The sequence below is a fragment of the Marmota flaviventris genome, chromosome 2, assembly GCF_047511675.1.
Source record: "Marmota flaviventris isolate mMarFla1 chromosome 2, mMarFla1.hap1, whole genome shotgun sequence".
Lineage (NCBI taxonomy): Eukaryota > Metazoa > Chordata > Mammalia > Rodentia > Sciuridae > Marmota > Marmota flaviventris.
In genome coordinates, this window is record NC_092499.1 from 62,177,521 (window position 1) to 62,184,271 (window position 6,751).

The following is a 6,751-nucleotide window of genomic DNA, read 5'->3' on the forward strand; positions in this document are numbered from 1 at the left end:
ATTGCTATACGAAACTGGATTGAATGAATATGTCACAAGTTTAAATTTAACCTACAATTAAAGGGCTTTTGGGTTATTTCTTGATTTTTTTTCCTATTACTACACAGTGATGCTATGAATATTCTTACATGGGACTTCTGACGTTTGTGTGCAAGGGTTTCTCTAGGTTTATTCCTAGGATAGAAGTTGTGGAATTACAGGCTGTGAAGCTTCAAATATATTAGGGAATGCTAAATTATTTTCCAAAATGGTGTGCCAATTTTAACTTCTTCTAGTGTATGCAAGTGTTAAAACAATCACCAATTCTTGTTATTTTCAAATATTTGCTTTACTCGTGGGCATAAAATATTATGGGATTGTAATTTAATTTTGCATTTTTTCTTAATAATAATGAAGTTGGTATTTCCATGTTATTGATATATTTTCTGTTTTGGTTTTTTGTCTATTCAAAGTTTGACTTACTTTCTTTCCTTCCTTCCTTCCTTCCTTCCTTCCTTCCTTCCTTCCTTCCTTCCTTCCTTCCTTCTTTCTCTCTCCTTCTTTCCTTCCTTCCCTCCCTCCCTCTTTCTTTCTTTTCTTGGTGTTTAAAAATGTATATAGTCTGAATAGTCACCTTTGGTTAGTTGAATTTGTTGCAAATAACCTTCTCCAAGTTGGTGGATGGTCTTTTTACTGTGTGACGCTCTTTGTTATTCGGAAGTGCTTAATTTTAATGTAGTTGACATTTGCCAATTATATTCTTTATGGTTTAGACTTTTATATCTTATTTTCTAAAATGTTTTCCTCATAATCATAAAGTTGTTTATCTATATTTATTTTTTTCTAAGAATGTTAGTGTTAGCTTTTCCCCTTAAGTCTTTAAGCCACCTAGAATTGAATTTTTATATAAACTGTTAAGTGAAGATCCATTCAATTTGTTTTCCTTGCAGTTAAAATATTGTTCCAAAACCATTTTAGAAAAGTCCATTCTCCCTTTACTGTTCTGTAATGCTCTCCCAGTCACACTCCATTGTTTTAATTAACATAATATATAATAATTTTGGCATTGGATTAGGTGAATTCCTTTACCATTAGCCCGATTCTTCTTAAGATTATCTTCATTACTTCCACATGCATTGTGAATGCAACTTGTCTAATTATGTACATGCACAAAAGGGAAAAATTTGTAAAAAGATCTCTCAGAATTTTAATTTACATTATATTTAAGTTATAGATTTTAGGAAACTTAGCATCTGCACAATATTGAGTTAACCAATTCATGCTGAAACCTAGCTCTACATTTGTTTATGTGTCTTTAAATCATGTTTTGTCATTTTCTCTGTGAAGGCCTTGTTAGATACATTGCTATACATTTTTATGCTATTATATATGGTATTTTAAAAATCTCATTGTGGAACTCTTTTGTTGGTATTAGGAAACACAGTTGCTATTTATATCTAGATTTTTATATCTAAAAAACTTGAATAACTCCCTTACTAGTTCTGATTATTTATATAAAGGTTCTTTGGGACTTTCTACTTGAGTAGTCAGATTAACTGCATTTAATGTGAATTTGTTTTATAAGTTTCTACGTTTCCTACAACTGGCTAGGACTTCTGGTAATAAGGTAAGTGTACAATGTAATTCACCACATTGTATCAGTTGATATTTTAGTTTTAAGTCAACTTATTATTCCTAGAATAAACCAAGTTGTGACTGGAACATACATTTTATGCATTATTATATTTGTTTTGCTCATATTTTAAATTACACATCTATGTTAATAAGTAGTATTGACATGTTATCTACTTTTCTCCGACTGTTCTTAAGAAGATTGAGTATCAAAGTAATGTTAGGCTTATACAATGAGTTTGAAGGTATTCCTCCTTTTCTGTATTCTAGAATAGTTTGTAGAACTAGAATTATTTCTTTCTTGAATGTTTGGTAGAATTGCTGGTTAAGCCCACTGGACCTAGAATTTTATTTGTATGAAGATTTAATTTCTTTAATGGTTATACAGTTAGGTCCTCTTGAGTCTATTTTGGTAATGTACATTTTAAAGGAGTTTGTCCATATAAATATTTATGACTGCTTTCTGTATTTAGTAAATAGAATTTTTAAAAACTGAGTTTAAAATATTTTCTAATTTGTATTTTGATTCCTTCATTGGTCTACAAGCAATTTAGAAGTGTGTTTCTTAATTTCTAAACATGTGAATGTCTTTTAATAACAATTTTATTATCTGTATGATTTAATTACCTCATTAGAGAACATGAGGTGTGCTTTATGGTCCACTTTAATTTGGTCAATTATGAATGCTTTATGTGTGCTTTGACAGTATGTGTATTTCAATGAATTTTTCTCTTTTATATAAGGGATCAAATTTATGGGCACAAAGTTCATTGTATTGAACTTTATTGTTCTTTTGAGCAGAAGACTGGCTGCTCTTCATATTTTATCTTTGGTGTTCTGGAATTTGGTTAAGATGACTCAATTTGTGGACCTTTTAAAACTTATTATAACTAGGATACACTGAACATCCTGAGTCTTCACATTGTTACTTATATTACTACCAGAAAGTTCTCTGCTATTATTTAAAAAAAAATTTCCTCTCCCCATTTTCTCTCACTTCATTCCTGGACATAAGGGACACTGATTGGATTTATGTTGACACCACCTTAGTCTATTTTACACAACTCTAAACTTCCCTTTTGAAATGTCTACCTACATCTGTATCTAATTGTTGTATTCAGGATTATATATTCAGATTTGCCTTTCAGTATACTAATTCTCTTTTCAACTTTGTCAAATCAACTGTTTTCAAATAGGCACTATTGTTTTTTTAATCTCTTGCTTTTTACTTTGCTTTGGTAGTACTGAGGATTGCACCCAGGATGCTCTGCTGAGCTACATCTGCAGCCTTTTTAAAAAATTTATTATTTTGAGATAGGGTTTCACTAAGTTGTCCAGGCTGGTCTCAAACTCATGATCCTCCTGCTTTAACCTCCCAAGACTCTGGGAGTATAGGCATGCACTTACCTTTTACTTGTATTACAATCCTTGTACAGCCTCTTCTCTGATATCTTTTCATTGTTTTCTGCTCATACTTTTGGTTATTTATTTTTTCTTTGAATACATAAAGTATTTTTATTTGTGTCCAATAATTTCATTATCTAAATATTATGTATATCTGCTCCTCAGTCTATTTCTTGGCTTTCTTTCTTTTTTTGTGGGGGCAGGGCACCCGGATTGAACCCGGGGGCACTCAACCACTGAGATACATCCCCAGGCCTATTCTGAATTTTATTTACAGACAGGGTCTCACGGAGTTGCTTAGTGCCTCGCTTTGCTGAGGCTGGCTTTGAACTCACAATCTTCCTGCCTCAGCCTCCCAAGCCCCTGGGATTATAAGTGTGTGCCACCACACCCAACTTTCCTAACTTTAAGATGGCGATTTTCTGACATTTTGGGGATTTTTTTTTTAACATGAACTCATATTTTGAGAACTTTGTAGTTGGCAACTTTTTGCACATGGGTTAAGAATTGTTTCCATCATAGGGTTTTTACTTGGCTTCTGTCTAGTTCCAGGGCTACTACCAACCCCAAACACTTTAAAATAAATATTCACCTTGAAGATTTTTGGATAACCTAAGGTAATATGAAGCCCCATAAAATGTGGCTCGTGGTTAAGAATACTCAGAATTGTTCTTCCTCCCACCATCCCCACAGTTTGAGAGACAATTTTCCTTATATTTCACAGGAATGGAGCTGGCCTTCTATGGACTGAGACCTCTGAAACCATGAGCTCTCAAATAAATTCTTTCTCCTCTAATTGTTCTTGTTAGCTCTTTGGTCTCAGTGGTGAAAAGGTTGACTGAAACAGGGAGAGGGACATTGAACGTTTTTATAAAATATGTTTGAGTACAACTTCCTAAATCACCCCTTACCTGAGCATGTAGCCTTTGTAAACTTTTATGGGGATCTCTTATTAGCCATCCTACTCTCTGTGTTCAGGAAACAAATTCTTCCTCCATGAACTCTTTGCTGTATAAAAATTAAGATACAATTTCCCCTGGGTTTGACAAATCCCTTGGAGCAAAAGCTGACCTAACTACTCTGCTTACTTTTCTAGATTCTTGCTTTAAATAAGTTCTTTTTCTGGCCTCAGAAGATGTCTTCATTTCTAGACAGTTCAACAACAAGGCAAAAAAGATACTAAAAGACATCTCATTCAGAATCTTTACTTGTTTCCAGCAGTGGAATTGATCAGTGTCTCTAGCTCACCACAGTACAGAGAAATGGATATCAATTTCACTCCTTTAACCCAAGGCTTGGATCCTTGTTAAAATGCAAATGCCCATGCTTGAGGTAGTGTGTTAAGGTAGCTTGTCTCCTAGTGTTATCTTAAAACCACCTCCAGAAAAGGTCATCTGATATGCTTATTAAAATGCCAATCATAGGTTCCCACTCAAATTTTCTGAATACAGTTCTTAGGATGAGAGGGAGGAAGAATTTTTGTTAAGTATCCCACTGGAGAACTACTTTTAGGTTGTCATCTTCTATGCTTTTATATAAATTAGTTTCATATTCTTTTCTGAAATAAATTTTCATAACAACAGCAGTAACAACAACAAAAACATAAGAAATACTTCATATATGGAAGAAAATGTTTTCCTGATATTGACTTTAAAAAAAAAATCTTTTCTTGTCCCTACATTGGAGGTACTTCCTCCCATTATCATTTTTATCTATTGGTTATTTAGTCTCAAAGCCTGAGGTTAACTTTTGTTACTGAATTTTCTCAAGAATATCCAAGAAATTGTATAAGTAGGTTTATTTTTCTGTCACACTTGTAGAGAAAACATGGATCCTCAAAAAGAGGAAGCAGCTTCTTCTTCCAGATAGGGTTGTATTATGGTTTAGATATGTGGTATCCTCCAAAAGTCTGTGTACAAGACAATGCAAGAAGGTTTAGAGGTGAAATGATTGGGTTATGAGAACCTTAATCTAATCGTGAATTAATCTCCTCATAGGGATTAACTGAGTGGTAACTGAAGGCAGGTAGGGTGTAAGGTAGGCAGTAAGTCATTGGGGGCAAGGCTTAGGGGTACATATTTTGTCCCTGGAAAGTGGATTAATGGATAAAAAAAAATGTGGCATATATACACAAAGGAATTTTACTCAGAATTAAAAGAGAATAAAATCTTGGCATTTGCAGGTAAATGGATGGCTTTGGAGGAGATAATGCTAAGTGAAGTTAGCCAATACCCCAAAACAAATGCCAAATGTTTTCTCTGATATAAGGAGACTGACTCATAGTGGGGTAGGGAGGGGGAACATGGGAGGTGCCGCAGTCTGGCTGGGCACAAATCACGAGCCACTGAAGCAGGAACAAACTTTATTTTTAAACTGCAGGAAAACACTTCACACAGCTCCCGGGGAATCCTCCCGAACGCGCCACGAGGCTTGTCCAGGAACCCCCAGCCGGAACTATCTCTCCCGGAAATCCCTCCTCCTGCACTTCCCCAACCAATGGGAACTCTTGGGGAATCCCCGGAAATCCCCACGAGAACTCCAAAATAGTGCGAGAACTCAAAAGTTGCGGCAGAGGTGGACAGGCAGAGGCGCCTGTCAATCAATACTGTTGGCAAAATGCCAGGGGCCATACAGACTCAGCTGTGGCTCTCAGCAGGGAGGAATAGATGAATTCTAGATAAGGAAGAGAGGTGGGAGGGAAAAGGAGGGGGCAGGGGATTAGCAAGGGTGGTGGAATGTGAGGGACATCATTATTCAAAGTACATGTATGTAGACTCAAATTGGATGTCAACATACTTTATATACAAAGAGAGATATGAAAAATTGTGGTATATATGTGTAATAAGAATTGTAATGCAAAAACAAAAACAAAACCCCAAAGTGCATGTATAAAGGCAAAAGAAAAGAAAGTGGAGTCTCTCTCTTTGCTTCCTGATGTGATGTCCTGAGCAGCTCTCCTCAAACATATTCTTCTGCCATGGGGCTCTTCCTCACCTCAAGCTCCAAGGAATGGAGCTTGGCCTTCTGTGAACTGAGACCTCTGAGACCATGAGCTCCCAAACTCTTCCTCCTCTGATTGTTCTTGTCAGATCTTTTGGTCACAGTGGTGAAAAAGCTGACTGAAACAGGAAGAGAGACTTTGAATGTTTTTATAAAATATGTTTGAGCATAACTCTAATTAATTATTTTGATAGAAGAGGTCTTTGAAATATATTTACTAGCTCAAAAAGTATGCGTATTTTAGGATTCCCTATTCCTAATAAAAATGGCTTTATTATCCATATTGTTAAAAAAAAAACAGTATATACCCAGTGTTAAATATGTAAAGATATGTGAGAAATATTTAGGAAGAAGTTAAAATTACCCAAGCCTATCATCACCTAGAGAAAACTATGGTCAAACATGTTCATATAATATTCTATTAGCCATTATTATTATGCATAAGCACTTATATTTTTCAAGCAGTGTGATTTTTTACATGCTCTTTTGTAATCTCATTTTTCACCAACATTATATTGAGGCTCTCTTTTGACATCTATAAAGGTGAAATTTATAAACCTGAATAGTATTTTGTTATGCTTGGCATCTAGCAGAACACCTGATACTAGCAGTTCTCAGCCCCTGTATTTGTAGAAGGGATGGTCATTAGGAATTCAGGTTCAAGCCATTAGTTCCCTTCTACTATCAGTCATTGCCTCTTGAACGAGGGACAAGCAAGCCCCCCACAAACCAGCTA